This window comes from Wasmannia auropunctata, unplaced genomic scaffold, assembly GCF_000956235.1.
Source record: "Wasmannia auropunctata unplaced genomic scaffold, wasmannia.A_1.0 LD336048.1, whole genome shotgun sequence".
Classification (NCBI taxonomy): domain Eukaryota; kingdom Metazoa; phylum Arthropoda; class Insecta; order Hymenoptera; family Formicidae; genus Wasmannia; species Wasmannia auropunctata.
In genome coordinates, this window is record NW_012026842.1 from 79,078 (window position 1) to 79,723 (window position 646).

Genomic DNA, 646 nt, shown 5'->3' on the forward strand with positions numbered 1-646 from the left:
TCGTGAGCGCTTAGGAAATAGATCTGAGGGAATGAAGTGTCGCTATGACCGAAGGGCCAGATTAGTTAACTTTGAGGAAGGTCAGAAAGTATGGTTGTACAATCCTAGAAGAGAAATAGGTAAAGCTCCAAAGTTACAGAGTCATTGGGAGGGACCTTACGAAATAGTAAAGAAAATTAGTGAATAGTATTTTGTATTAGGAAATCTTCTAAACACAAAAATAGAGTGGTCCACGCTGATAGATTAGCTTCTTGATGAGGGATCATGAGAGGGATCATGAGAGGGAAGGGATTTAAAAAATTATTCTAAGAAAAGATTCTAGTTTTTATTGTTTTTCGTTCTAGAGTATTCCGAGCCCAGTAAGAAGAGAGAATTTTGAGAAGGAAACGTGTTATTATTAGAGAGATAAAGTTAATTTTAAGAAGGCTACCTCGCCCGCGGTTTTTGATCCGTGGTTTTCCCGCGGGACTCAGGGCGAATGCCGAGGTGGGGACAAGGGGAGTGCTGACGCACGTATGGTATCATGGAAAGTTAATCCCACCCCTTGTTCGAAGAAACAAGAAAGAAGAGCTCAAGTCTCAAGATCAAGACGACAAGAAAGAGGCAAGAAGCGGGCAGGAGGCAGTGTTCAAGTCGACGGCAGACT

The 646-nt window shown here is 42.3% G+C and overlaps 1 protein-coding gene across 1 annotated transcript in view; it reads left to right on the top strand.

Moving 5' to 3' along the window:
- The window catches only part of LOC105451671, a 4,655-nt gene that overhangs the window by 2,563 nt on the left and 1,446 nt on the right, over positions 1 to 646 (top strand). The window lies entirely within an intron of this gene.